This window comes from Elephas maximus, chromosome 7 (assembly GCF_024166365.1).
Source record: "Elephas maximus indicus isolate mEleMax1 chromosome 7, mEleMax1 primary haplotype, whole genome shotgun sequence".
Lineage (NCBI taxonomy): Eukaryota > Metazoa > Chordata > Mammalia > Proboscidea > Elephantidae > Elephas > Elephas maximus.
The window spans coordinates 7,480,056-7,495,559 of record NC_064825.1 but is presented as its reverse complement, the minus strand read 5'-3'; positions in this window follow the sequence as shown (position 1 = coordinate 7,495,559).

Here is a 15,504-nt window from a genome sequence, read left to right as displayed (position 1 = left end):
ACCAGCTTCCTATATTCTCCCCCATGCCTCCTTCCAGTCCTCAATTTCCAAGAGTAACCAGTATCCTGACTTCAGACATAAGCTGATTTTGCTTATTTGTGAACTTTATATAAATAGGACCATAAAATATGAATTACTTTGTCTTTTTTTGTTCAACTTTGTGAGATTCATCCATATTGTTGCATGTAGTTGTAGTTTGTTGATTCTCTTTGTTGTGAAGTAATCCATTGTGTGAATATGTCACAATTTATTCATTCTACTGTTGGTAGGTATATGGCTGTTTTCCAGTTTCAGGTTATTACAAATAGTCTTGCTATGAATATTCTCATGCATCTTTTCGGTGACTATACATTTCTGTTGGGAAACCCTGCATCTTAAGGTATGGATATGTTCAACCCTAGTAGATACTGCCAATCAGATTTCCAAAATGACTATATAAATATATACTGCTTTCCATAGTGGATAAGAGTTCTGGTTGCTCCCCATCTTCATCAGCACTTAACATTTTCCATCTTTTAGTCATTCTTCCAGGTGTGTAATACCTCATCATACTTTTATTTTGCATTTCCCTGATGACCAGCAAAGGAGCCCTGGTGGTGCAATTGTTAAGTGCTTGACTGCTAATCGAAAGGTTGACAGTTCAAACCCACCAGTGACTCCCAGGAGAAAAGACTTGGCAATCTCCTCCTATACAGATTACAGCCTAGGAAACCCTAGGGGCAATTCTACTCAGTCATATTGGGTCACACTGAGTCGGAATTGACTCAACAGCACACAAAAACAGCAACAATGATGACCAGTGAAACCGAGCATCTTTCGTATATTTATATAGCATTAGAATATCCTCTCTTGTGAAGTGCCTATTCAAGTCTTTTGCCCATTTTCCATTGGAGTGTCTATTTTTTCTTACAGATTTGTAGGAATTTTTTAATCTACAACTACTTTTCCTCGTCCTCTGGATTGTCTTTTTACTCTCTAACGGTGTCTTTTTTTAAACCTAAATATTAATATTTATCTTTTTGTTTTACTTTTAGCTCTAGAAAGAAAATGGTGACCTCACGTTAGTCTGAATAAAAAGGAGTTAAGTCAATACAAGATCTGATGAAGTTGAGACTAAGAATTATTTGAAAATTTCTATGAATATTCATGAATAAATCACATAAATGTGTAATATAATTTGAGGTATATATAACATGACAGGACTAGTGTCAGGCACAGAAGATAAAGAACATGGTGGCCTGATGGACCACAAGTACTACAGCCTCCACCAGGCTGAGTCCAGCACAAGATGGTGCCCGGCTCCACCACCAACTGCTCTGACAGGGGTCACAATAGAGGGCTCCAGACAGAGCTGGAGAAAAATGTAGAACAAAACTCACACACAAAAAAAGCAGATTTACTGGTCTGACAGAATCTGGGACACCCCAAGAATATGGCCCCCAGACATCCTTTTAGCTCTGTAATAAAATCACTCCTGATGTTCACCCCTTCAGCCAAAGATCAGAAAGATCCATAAAATAAAACAAGACTAAAGGGGCACACCAACCCGTGAGCGAGTACTAGAAAGCAGGAGGGAAGAGGAAAGCTGGTAATAGGAAACCAAAGGTCGAGAAGGGGAGAGCGTTGACATGTCATGGGGTTGGTAACCAATGTCACAAAACAATACATGTACTAATTATTTAATGAGAAGCTAGTTCTATAAACCATCTAGAGTACAATAATTTTAAAACAATCTAAAAAAAAATATGCTGGCATTTTCACTGTGACTAAAAGATCATTGTCTTACTGTCTTATTAAAATATTCATTATTTTAAAATATTGACTGAATCTCTTTCTAGAAATATAAAAGGTAAAGTTGGTGTGTGTTGTGATTTATCAGGCTAACTAACATAAAATTGCTTGTTATCGAATCACACAACATAGATGGATATATTTTCATAACATTTGGAGAGTGACCTGGAGTGAGAGTACTTAAGATATAGGCCATGCAGCATACACAAAACTCACTTTGGAGGTCCGTGGTTGCAGCATCTCAGAAAGATAAGCAGTCATCTCTCAAGGCGGCTGAATGCTGTAGTTTCGAGGTGGATTTGAGTGCTGATCTGGAGATACATACCATTACATGAATTCAATGTAAGCAAAAACAAAAAAAATATTTTTTCCAAATAAAGCTCCAAATCTAAAGCCACAGAACCTCAGATTACAAATCCAATGCCTGCAAGTGAAGCTGCTTCTCAGGTGAGTAATTCTTTGCATTGTGCTCCAGGACGCATAGCAGAATTTTTTTATATATAAAAATTATTGTTTTGTCTCCTAAGCATTGTAAGGAAGGCAGGCTAGTAAAGAATTAAAACTTTATTACAAACAAACACTATTTGGGTAGATAATGAATGATAACTAATTAGTGAATTCAATGTCTGTCGCACATTCAACATTTTAGCCCTACAGGTCTTTTGTCACAATCAAGAGCTGCCCATACATGGCTGAGGATTTAGCTGTAAACCCAGCCAATCAAAATATTGATTAGTTGCTCCAGAGAAAATAGATTAAAATAACACCGTGGGACGCCATGACGAGAAGATTTACAATTGAAGTCTAGTGAGTTTTAAATCAAGTAATAAGGAAAATATGCTCAGAATCAACTCACTGCCTCTAACGCCTCCACGTCTCCCACCTTACACTGGCATTAAGTTCTCATTTCTTTGCTGTCTGAGGCTGATTACTTGATCATCTTAATTCAGCTTAAACAGTTCAATTAGCAGTCAGGCAAAGGAAATACCAAAGTTGTCAGCCTGAAACCTGCCCTATTAGTTACTAAAGTTTTCAGTTGCCTTATATGCATACAAAAGCTGGACAATGAAAAAGGAAGACAGAAGAGCTGATACATTTGAATTGTGGTTTGACAAAGAATATTGAATATACTATGTTCTGCCAGACAAATCAGCCTTAGAAGAAATAAAACCAGAATGCTCCTTAGAAGTGAGCTTGGCAAAACTTGGCCTTGCTTACTTTGGACAGGTCACCAGGAAAGACCAATCACCACAGATGGAGATCATGGTTGAGGGTCAAGAGAAACAAGGGAAACTCTCAATGAGATGGACTGACACAACAGCCACAACATTGAACTCAAACACACCAACAATCACGAAGACACTTTGTTCTCTTATACAGAAGGTGCCATGAGTCAGGGCCAACTCTGTAGCAAACAACAATAACAACATTAGTGACTATTTCAGTTAAAACCACCTACTGCATTCATGGCTCCGAATCAAAAAAAAACCAAACCCACTGCCATCAAGTCGACTCAAATCAACTCATAGCAACCCTACAGGACAGCGTAGAACTGCTCCACAGGGTTTCCAAGGAGTGGCTGGTGGATTCAAACAGCCGACCATTTCATTAGCAGCCACAGTCTTAACCACGGTGCCACCAGGGCTCCATTCATGGCACAGATACCAATAAAATGGTAGTTGCCTATAAAGGTGGGCTAGGAGGCAGCAGTTCTTTTGTCTTCTCTATGAATGAAAATTCTTAAAGTCTACCACCCAAACCAATGCACAGTAATTCCACAAGACTAAAGACTTCTCCAGTGCTTTGAGATGGAGATAAATCTTAGTTTGATTTGATAAATATTGGTTATGTCTTCTCAAGAACTTTATTTCATTATCCACCTAAATTATAAAATATACTTCCCAGAAAGCAAACATTAATTAAGCCAAATACATAAGACTATTTAAGGATAGTTAGACCAAAAGTCCAGGGCCTCAGAGAGAGCTGGCAAAGAACAAGAAATTAAAGATCTTTCTTCTATATTCCCTATTCTTGGCTGGACAAGACACCTACCAGAACAGAATCCTATTAATTTCCTGGCTGGCTTTTTGGGCCCTCCGTCTTACTTCCATTAATGCACGAACAGCTGCAGACTTTTAGCAAGCACATGCTTCTTAACGGAAACGCCAGGGTTTACAAGGCAGGGATTATGTTCTCCTTTCCACTGCATTATGTGTATTTATTACAGAATCAAATCAATAGCAAGCTTCTTTTCAAGTTTTGAGATTCTTGTTATCTTTAAGACATTAGCTTGTGTGTGCACACAGACACACACGCACATCCCAATGGCCAGAAGAAGGATAAGAAAATCTCAATAAATGTAGAAGACAGATTTTACCAATTATTAAAGAGAACCTTTTCCCAAAAATGTAGTAATTACCTGAATATAAATTTTTTTTTTAATTTAAAGCAGTACACAGACTTATGCTTTTGGGAAGATGGAATAGGCATACTTTTCCCTATTCATCCTTTAGCTACAACTAAAATCCCTGGACATTATATATAAATCAACATAAGACAATTCTGAAAGATGTAGAGAAGAAGGATTTTGTGGTGAGTTCTCTGGGTTTTCTTTTTGCCATATATATTCCAGACTTGAAATTGAAGAAGCCAGCAACCCATAAACACCAGTGTGTACAGACCAAAAACGCCCTAACAAAAGCCTGCTGTCTCTAGCCAAAGTACAAGCAACGGGTCAGCTTAGCAAGACAGAAAACTTTTAGACAATAACTGCTCTACTCCAGCCAAACACCACATGAAAAACCTGTGACCCAACCCATACCCACACCACCAAAGGTTGAGAGGGGAATAGAGACCTCCACACTTGTCAGGCTGTAATTAGGTTCCCCAACTTCCCACCAGGTTGGTGTCAGAAGGCCAAGCAGAGAGCTGAGACTTTTATCCCAGTGGGGTGGTAACAAGTTCCAATCACACTGCATGGTATCAATGGAGACCATGCGGGGAGCCTGAACTTTCACCAACCCTGGCATTAACAAGCCACCCCCACCTCCTGTGCTTAAGTTGCTTCAGAGAAGACCAAGTAGAGAGTCAGGACTTTCACCACTGCCCAGTGATAATGAGGCCTCTCCCACCTTGGTGTCAGTGAGACATGTGGGGAGCTGGAACTCATCCCTGCCCAGCAATAATGAGAAATTCCCCCATTCGGTTATTGTCTTAGTCATCTAGTGCTGCTATAACAGAAATACCACAAGTGGATGCCTTTAACAAAGGGAAGTTTATTCTCTCACAGTCCAGTGGGCTAGATGTCTGAATTCAGGGTGCCAGCTCCAGGGGAAGGCTTTCTCTCTGTCAGCTCTGGAGGAAGGTTCTTGTCATCAGTCTTCTCTTGGTCTGGGAGCATCTCAGCACAGGAACCTCAGGTCCAAAGGACACGCTTTGCTCCTGGTGCTGCTTTCTTGTTGGTATGAGGTTTCCGATGTCTCTCTGCTTGCTTCTCTTTCTTATATCTCAAAGAGATTGACTTAAGATACTATCTAACCTTGCTGACCTCATCAATATAACTGACACTAATCCATCTTATTACATCATAGTGATGTGATTTCCCTATGTGTTGTAGATCCGATCAGATGATAAAATGTTAGACAATCATACAAGGGAATCATAACCTAGCCAAGTTGACAGATACTTTGGGGGGACACAATTTCAATCCATGAGAGTTATCAGTGGAGGTCTGGGCTTTTACCCCCACCAAGTAGTAACAAGGCAGCAACCTGCACCACCACCACTGGAGTGACTCAAAGGAAGCCGATAAAATAGAAGATTTATATAAGATCTTGAGTCTCGTAATACCCAAAAATGTCCAGGTTTCAGTCAAAAACACCTGTCATACCAAGAACCAGGGAGATCTCAAACTGAATGAAAAGAAAATCAATAAATTCCAAAACTAAGATATCAGAGCTGTTATAATTATGTAACAAAGATTTTAAAGCAGCCCTCATAAAAGTGTTTCAATGAGCAGTTATGAGCATGTTTGAAACAAATGAAAAAACAAAGCCTCAGCAAAGAAATGAACATAAAGAGAACCAAATGGAAATTTCAGAACTGAAAAAGTAAAATAATTTCAATAAAAAGTTCAGTCAAGGAAGCCAAAAACCTCTGGACAGGGAGGTTTCCTCGTTGGTGAAAGGCATCGGCGCACATCAGAGGGGGCGGGGCCGAGATGGCAGACTAGGTAGACACTACCTCGGATCCCTCTTGCAACAAAGACTCGGAAAAACAAGTGAATCGATCACATACATAACAATCTACAAACCCTGAACAACACACACAGATTTAGAGATGGAAAACGAACAAATACGGAGAAGCAGCAATTGTTTTCAGAGCCTGGAGCCAGCGTCCCAGTCAGGTAACCTTGGCACCCGATTTAGGGCAGGGCCCAGGGGAGCTGACGGCGCAAACAAGGGGCACAACCCTACCCCCCTGAACTCACTCCGGGAAGGGGCCCGGCCGGTTCACGCGGGCGGCATGGCGACGCAGCCGGTGGGAGAAGTCCCTGGGAGGCAGTGACTGGTCTTGGAGCTGGGAGTGCAGCGTCCCAGCCAGGGAATCTTGCCGCCGGGCTTTTGACTGGGCGCTGTCATGGCACAAGCACGGGGAGCTGCTCCACTCCCCTGAACTAACCCCAGGAGGGGGCCCAACCGGTTCTTGGAGGCGGCGCGGCAACGCCGCTGGTGGGACGAGAAGCCCCCGGGAGGTAGCAACTGATTTTGGAATCGGGAGTGCACCGTCCCAGCAGGGAAACCTTGACGCTGGGCATGGGACTGGCAGCGGAGGAACTGACCATGGCTTCAGTGGGCCAGATCCCCGGGGGCAATCTCCACACAGCCAGCACACATAGGCGACACGCCCCTCGGGAATCTCAGATAAAATAGTCATTCCAAGCAAGACAAGCAACTCTGGCTATATTCTGAGGTGTTACTCTCCCATCTCTCTGATCCCTCCCCCACCCTCCCCAGGCAGCTTCATTAACATTGGAATTTCCTGAGCCAGAGGGAGAACGGCTCCGGCTCCACAGGGCTTTGCTTTCCCCCCACCGCCTTTTTTTTTTCTTTTGGTCTTTTCCTAACCCACGCTTCCGGCCTGAGAGAAGGAAAAACAAAAAACCCGGGACCAAAAATCCACCCCCAATTGGACTAAAAACACAGAACCAGCTACAGCCAAACATATATGATCCAAATCTCAGACTTTCATCCTTACAGGGAACAAGGTGGCAGTTATAATACAAAGGCAGTTCTGGTCGGGATCTGACTGCATTTTTTTTTAGCGGATTTTCTGGAAAAACTAGTTTCCCAGTGATGGCTTGGAGACAGCAGTCCATATCAAACCACATAAAGAAGCAGACCATGACAGCTTCTACAACCCCCCAAACAAAAGAATCAAAATCTTTCCCAAATGAAGATACAATCCTGGAATTATCAGATACAGAATATAAAAAACTAATTTACAGAATGCTTCAAGACATCAGAAACGAAATAAGGCAAACTGCAGAAAAAACCAAGGAACACACTGATAAAACAGTTGAAGAACTCAAAAAGATTATTCAAGAACATAGTGGAAAAATTAATAAGTTGCAAGAATCCACAGAGAGACAGCATGGAGAAATCCAAAAGATTAACAATAAAATTACAGAATTAGAAAACGCAATAGGAAGTCAGAGGAGCAGACTCGAGCAATTAGAATGCAGACTGGGACATCTGGAGGACCAGGGAATTAACACCAACATAGCTGAAAAAAATCAGATAAAAGAATTAAAAAAAATGAAGAAACCCTAAGAATCATGTGGGACTCTATCAAGAAGGATAACTTGCGTGTGATTGGAGTCCCAGAACAGGGAGGGGGGACAGAAAACACAGAGAAAATAGTTGAAGAACTCCTGACACAAAACTTCCTTGACATCATGAAAGACGAAGGATATCTATCCAAGATGCTCATCGAACCCCATTTAAGATTGATCCAAAAAGAAAAACACCAAGACATATTATCATCAAACTTGCCAAAACCAAAGATAAACAGAAAATTTTAAAAGCAGCCAGGGAGAAAAGAAAAGTTTCCTACAACGGAGAATCAATAAGAATAAGTTCAGACTACTCAGCAGAAACCATGCAGGCAAGAAGGGAATGGGACGACATATACAGAACACTGAAGGAGAAAAACTGTCAGCCAAGGATCATATATCCAGCAAAACTCTCTCTGAAATATGAAGGCAAAATTAAGATATTTACAGATAAACACAAGTTTAGAGAATTTGCAAAAACCAAACCAAAGCTACAAGAAATACTAAAGGATATTGTTTGGTAAGAAAACCAATAACATCAGATACCAGCACAACACAAGGTCACAAAACAGAACATCCTGATATCAACTCAAATAGGGAAATCACAAAAACAAATTAAGATTAATTAAAAAAAAAAATGCTCATAACAGGGAATCACTGAAGTCAATATGTAAAAGATCACAATAGTCAAAAAGAGGGACTAAATACAGGAGGCATAGAACTGCCATATGGAGAGTGATACAAGGCGATATAGAACAATACAAGTTAGGTTTTTACTTAGAAAAATAGGGGTAAATAATAAGGTAACCACAAAGAGGTATAACAACTCCATAACTCAAGATAAAAGCCAAGAAAAACATAACGACTCAAAAAACATAAAGTCAAACACTACGAAAATGAGGATCTCACAATTTACTAAGAAAAATGTCTCAGCACAAAAAAGTATGTGGAAAAATGAAATTGTCAACAACACACATAAAAAGCCATCAAAATGACAACACTAAACACTTATTTACCTATAATTACGCTGAATGTAAATGGACTAAATGCACCAATTAAGAGACAGAGAGTCTCGGACTGGATAAAGAAACATGATCCATCTATATGCTGCCTACAAGAGACACACCTTAGACTTAGAGACACAAACAAACTAAAACTCAAAGGATGGAAAAAAATATATCAAGCAAACAATAAGCAAAAAAGAAGAGGAGTAGCAATATTAATTTCTGACAAAATAGACTTTAGACTTAAATCCACCACAAAGGATAAAGAAGGACACTACATAATGATAAAAGGGACAATTGATCAGGAAGACATAACCATATTAAATATTTATGCACCCAACGACAGGGCTGCAAGATACATAAATCAAATTTTAACAGAACTGAAAAGTGAGACAGACACCTCCACAATTATAGTAGGAGACTTCAACACACCACTTTCGGAGAAGGAGAGGACATCCAGTAAGAAGCTCAATAGAGACACGGAAGACCTAATTACAACAATCAACCAACTTGACCTCATTGACTTATACAGAACTCTCCACCCAACTGCTGCAAAATATACTTTTTTTTCTAGTGCACATGGAACATTCTCTAGAATAGACCACATATTAGGTCATAAAACAAACCTTTGCAGAGTCCAAAATATCGAAATATTACAAAGCATCTTCTCAGACCACAAGGCAATAAAATTAGAAATCAATAACAGAAAAACTAGGGAAAAGAAATCAAATACTTGAAAAATGAACAATACCCTCCTGAAAAAAGACTGGGTTATAGAAGACATCAAGGAGGGAATAAGGAAATTCATAGAATGCAACAAGAATGAAAATACTTCCTATCAAAACCTCTGGGACACAGCAAAAGCAGTGCTCAGAGGCCAATTTATATCAATAAATGCACACAGACAAAAAGAAGAGCCAAAATCAGAGAACTGTCCCTACAACTTGAACAAATAGAAAGTGAGCAACAAAAGAATCCATCAGGCACCAGAAGAAAACAAATAATAAAAATTAGAGCTGAACTAAATGAATTAGAGAACAGAAAAACAATTGAAAGAACTAACAAAGCCAAAAGCTGGTTCTTTGAAAAAATTAACAAAATTGATAAACCATTGGCTAGACTGACTAAAGAAATACAGGAAAGGAAACAAATAACCCGAATAAGAAACGAGAAGGACCACATCACAACAGACCCAACTGAAATTAAAAGAATCATATCAGATTATTACGAAAAATTGTACTCTAACAAATTTGCAAACCTAGAAGAAATGGATGAATTCCTGGAAAAACACTACCTACCTAAACTAACACATTCAGAAGTAGAACAACTAAATAGACCCATAACAAAAAAAGAGATTGAAACGGTAATCAAAAAACTCCCAACAAAAAAAAGCCCTGGCCCAGACGGCTTCACTGCAGAGTTCTACCAAACTTTCAAAGAAGAGTTAACACCACTACTACTAAAGGTATTTCAAGGCATAGAAAATGACGGAATACTACCCAACTCATTCTATGAAGCCACCATCTCCCTGATACCAAAACCAGGTAAAGACATTACAAAAAAAGAAAATTACAGACCTATATCCCTCATGAACATAGATGCAAAAATCCTCAACAAAATTCTAGCCAATAGAATTCAACAACATATCAAAAAAATAATTCACCCTGATCAAGTGGGATTTATACCAGGTATGCAAGGCTGGTTTAATATCAGAAAAACCATTAATGTAATCCACCACATAAATAAAACAAAAGACAAAAACCACATGGTCTTATCAATTGATGCAGAAAAGGCATTTGACAAAGTCCAACACCCATTTATGATAAAAACTCTCACCAAAATAGGAATTGAAGGAAAATTCCTCAACATAATAAAGGGCATCTATGCAAAGCCAACAGCCAACATCACTCTAAATGGAGAGAACCTGAAAGCATTTCCCTTGAGAACGGGAACCAGCAAGGATGCCCTTTATCACCGCTCTTATTCAACATTGTGCTAGAAGTCCTAGCCAGGGCAATTAGGCTAGACAAAGAAATAAAAGGCATCCGGATTGGCAAGGAGGAAGTAAAATTATCTCTATTTGCAGATGACATGATCTTATACACAGAAAACCCTAAGGAATCCTCCAGAAAACTACTGAAAGTAATAGAAGAGTTTGGCAGAGTCTCAGGTTATAAAGTAAACATACAAAAATCACTTGGATTCCTCTACATCAACAAAAAGAACATCGAAGAGGAAATCACCAAATCAATACCATTCACAGTAGCCCCCAAGAAGATAAAATACCTAGGAATAAATCTTACCAAGGAGGTAAAAGACCTATACAAAGAAAACTACAAAGCTCTACTACAAGAAATTCAAAAGGACATACTTAAGTGGAAAAACATACCTTGCTCATGGATAGGAAGACTTAACATAGTAAAAATGTCTACTCTACCAAAAGCCATCTATACATACAATGCACTTCCGATCCAAATTCCAATGTCATTTTTTAAGGTGATAGAGAAACAAATCACCAATTTCATATGGAAGGGAAAGAAGCCTCGGATAAGTAAAGCATTACTGAAAAAGAAGAAGAAAGTGGGAGGCCTCACTCTACCTGATTTCAGAAGCTATTATACAGCCACAGTAGTCAAAACAGCCTGGTACTGGTACAACAACAGGCACATAGACCAATGGAACAGAATTGAGAACCCAGATATAAATCCATCCATGTATGAGCAGCTGATATTTGACAAAGGACCAGTGTCAGTTAATTGGGGAAAAGATAGTCTTTTTAACAAATGGTGCTGGCATAACTGGATATCCATTTGCAAAAAAATGAAACAGGACCCATACCTCACACCATGCACAAAAACTAACTCCAAGTGGATCAAAGACCTAAACATAAAGACTAAAACGATAAAGATCATGGAAGAAAAAATAGGGACAACCCTAGGAGCCCTAATAGAAGGCATAAACAGAATACAAAACATTACCGAAAATGACGAAGAGAAACCCGATAACTGGAACTCCTAAAAATCAAACACCTATACTCATCTAAAGACTTCACCAAAAGAGTAAAAAGACCACCTACAGACTGGGAAAGAATTTTCAGCTATGACATCTCCGACCAGTGCCTGATCTCTAAAATCTACATGATTCTGTCAAAACTCAACCACAAAAAGACAAACAACCCAATCAAGAAGTGGGCAAAGGGTATGAACAGACACTTGACTGAAGAAGATATTCAGGCAGCTAACAGATACATGAGAAAATGCTCTCGATCATTAGCCATTAGAGAAATGCAAATTAAAACTACGATGAGATTCCATCTCACTCCAACAAGACTGCCATTAATTCAAAAAACACAAAATAATAAATGTTGGAGAGGCTGCGGAGAGATTGGAACTCTTATACACTGCTGGTGGGAATGTAAAATGGTACAACCACTTTGGAAATCCATCTGGCGTTATCTTAAACAGTTAGAAATAGAACTACCATACAACCCAGAAATCCCACTCCTCGGAATATACCCTATAGAAATAAGAGCCTTCACACAAACAGATATATGCACACCCATGTTTATTGCAGCACTGTTTACAATAGCAAAGAGCTGGAAGCAACCAAGGTGTCCATCCACGGATGAATGGGTAAATAAATTGTGGTATATTCACACAATGGAATACTACGCATCGATAAAGAACAGTGACGAATCTGTCAAACATTTCATAACATGTAGGAATCTGGAAGGCATTATGCTGAGCAAAATCAGTCAGAGGCAAAAGGACAAATATTGTAAAAGACCACTATTATAAGATCTTGAGAAATAGTATAAACTGAGAAGAACACATACTTTTGTGGTTACGAGGAGGGGAGGGAGGGAGGGAGGGAGGGAGAGGGTTTTTGACTGATTAATTAGCTGAAAAGAACTGCTTTAGGTGAAGGGAAGGACAACACTCAATACATGGAAGGTCAGCTCATCTGGACTGGACTGGACCAAAAGCAAAGAAGTTTCCGGGATAAACTGAATACTTCAAAGGTCAGCGGAGCAAGGGCGGGGGTTTGGGAACCATGGTTTAAGGGGACTTCTAAGTCAATTGGCAAAATAATTCTATTATGAAAACATTCTGCATCCCACTTTGAAATGTGGCGTCCGGGGTCTTAAAAGCTAACAAGCGGCCATCTAAGATGCATCAATTGGTCTCAACCCACCTGGAGCAGAGGAGAATGAAGAACACCAAGGTCACACGACAACTAAGAGCCCAAGAGACAGAGAGGGCCACATGAACCAGAGACCTACATCATCCTGAAACCAGAAGAACTAGTTGGTGCCCAGCCACAATCGATGTCTGCCCTCACAGGGAGCACAATAGAGAACCCCTGAGGGAGCAGGAGATCAGTGGGATGCAGACCCCAAATTCTCATAAAAAGACCATACTTAATGGTCTGACTGTGACTAGAGGAATCCCGGCGGTCATGGTCCCCAAACCTTCTGTTGGCACAGGACAGGAACCATCCCCGAAGACAATTCATCAGACATGAAAGGGACTGGACAGTGGGTGGGAGAGAGATGCTGATGAAGAGTGAGCTAATTATATCAGGTGGACACTTGAGACTGTGTTGGCATCTCCTGTCTGGAGGGGGGATGGGAGGATAGAGAGAGTTGGAGGCTGCCAAAGTTTTCACGAAAGGAGAGACTGGAAGGGCTGACTCATTAGGGGGAGAGCAAGTGGGAGTAAGGAGTAAGATGTATATTAACTTATATGTGACAGACTGACTTGATTTGTAAACGTTCATTTGAAGCTCAATAAAAGTTAATTAAAAAAAAAGTTCAGTCAATATTCTCAACAGCAAAACGTGAGGAACAGAGGAAAATATGAGTTAACTGGAAGATAGAACAATAGCTGTTACCCAATCTGAACAATACCAAAAACCAAACCCAGTGCCATCGAGTCAATTCCGACTCATAGCGACCCTATAGGACAGAGTAGAACTGCCCCCATAGAGTTTCCAAGGAGCGCCTGGCAGATTCGAACTGCCAACCCTTTGGTTAGCAGCCAGAGCACTTAACCACAGGCCACTAGGGTTTCCATCTCAACAATAGAGGGGAAAAAAAAAAATGAATAGTGCCTCAGGGACCTGTGGGATTATAATAAAAGATCTAACATTCATGTCATCAAAGTCCCAGAAGGAAGGGCAGGGCCAAAAAGTACTCAAAGGAATAATGGCTGAAACCCTCCCAAATTTGGCAAGAGACATTAAGTCTACAGATTCAAGAAGCTGAGTGAACCCCAAACAATATAAACCCAAAGAAATCCATGCCAAAGACACATCATAAACTTCTGAAAAACTAAAGACAAATAAAACATCTTGAAAGCAGCCAGAGAAAAGGGACAACTTTCCTACAGAGAAAAAATAAAGTGTCAGTAGACTTCTCATCAGAAGCCATAGAGGTCAGAAAAACGTGGCACATTTTTTAAGTACTGAAAGAAAAAGAAATATCAGCCCAGAACCCTATACCCATTGCCATCAAAGTCGATTTCAACACACAGCAATCCTATAGGACAGAGTAGAACTGCCCCATAGGGTTTCCAAGGAGCACCTGGTAGATTCAAACTGCCAACCTTTTGGATAGCACTTAACCACTACACCACCAGGGTTTCCCAGAAGCCTATAACCAGCGAAAATACCCTTCAGGAATGAAGAAAAAAATCAATACATTCTCAGATGAAGAAAACGAATTTTTCTAAACAGAAAGGAACAATAGAAGAAAAGCTTGGAACATTAGGATGAAAGGAAGAATGTGGTAAGCAAAAATATAGTATATATAATAGACTTCTTGAGTTTTCTAAATTATGTCTGATGGTTGAAGGAAAAATTATAACACTGATGTGGTTCTAAACATACGCACAGGAAATACTTAATAAATTATAGTCTAAATGGAGGAGGGTAATGGAATATAAAAGGAAATAAAGTTTCTATATTTCACTCAAACTGATAAAATAATGACACCAGTTGACGTGTATATAACAAAATACGTAGAGCAACCACTAATACGTAGAGCAACCACTAAAAAAAATGATACATTCAAAAACGCTATTGATATGTGAAAATGGAATTCTAAAAAATGTTCAAGTAATCCACGTGGCAGCAAGAAAAAAAACAAACAAAAAACAGAAAATAAATGGCAGACTTAAGCACTACTGTATCTGTAATTACATTAAATACGAATGGTCTAAATGCACCAACTGAAAGACAAGAATTTTCAGAGTAGACTAAAAATCATGACCCAACTATATGCTATCTACAAGGAACTCCCTTCAAATGTAATGATATAGGCAAGTTGAAAGGAAAAAAATGGAAGAAAAAAAAAAAGATGCCATGTAAACATCGATCAAAAGAAAGCAGGAGATATATTTTGATGTCGGATAAAGTAGACATCAAAGTAAATTACTGGAGAAAGAGGGACATCACATAAGGATAAAAAGGACTTATCCACCAATACACATAGCAGTCCTAAATGTGCAAGCATTAAACAACGGAGCTTCAAAATATGTGAAAAAATTGATAGTAACCGTTTTATAGTTAATCTTTCATTTTTTAGTCCAACAAATTATACATATGAAGAACCGCTTGAGATGTTAACAGCAATTAGTTCTCTAAGAGTATGACCCAGTTTAGAACAATATAACTTCATACCTCACTGAGAAAAAATAATCGGCCAATAGGCATTACCTTAATACTATGTATCAGTTCACTTATTAAACAACCATTCACCAATAAGATCATTCAGTCAACAAATTTAAATACCACTATATGCCAAATTTTTTTTTTTTTTTATATATGCCAGGGAGAAACCCTGGTGGCATAGTGGTTAAGTGCTACAGCTGCTAA